Raw genomic sequence first — 241 nt, 5'->3', positions numbered from 1 at the left:
TTCAGTTCCTCTCTTTGTTATGTATCTCTCTCTATAAAGGTTCACGCATGTATCTATATACATCTCTGTTCGCGTACAGGTTTCTAAGACCTGTGTTTGGCTTGGATCAGATGTAGGGACATGGCATGCATAGATAGATGCTCGGATGTACATACAGTCTTCCTCTACCTTCAAATTCTTTCCTGACATATCATTTAGTTCATTGCCAGGAGCCCTATATCATCTAGAATCCATCTTCCTT

At 40.2% G+C, this 241-nt stretch overlaps 1 protein-coding gene across 1 annotated transcript in view; it reads left to right on the top strand.

Moving 5' to 3' along the window:
* CSUI_006900 (high molecular mass nuclear) overlaps nt 1-241 on the top strand; it is a 7,916-nt gene that overhangs the window by 3,003 nt on the left and 4,672 nt on the right. The window lies entirely within an intron of this gene.

Source organism: Cystoisospora suis, assembly GCF_002600585.1.
Source record: "Cystoisospora suis strain Wien I chromosome Unknown contig_3554, whole genome shotgun sequence".
In the NCBI taxonomy this organism is placed as follows: Eukaryota; Apicomplexa; class Conoidasida; order Eucoccidiorida; family Sarcocystidae; genus Cystoisospora; species Cystoisospora suis.
Note: the sequence above shows the minus strand (reverse complement) of the source record. Positions and strands in the feature narration are given on the sequence as shown.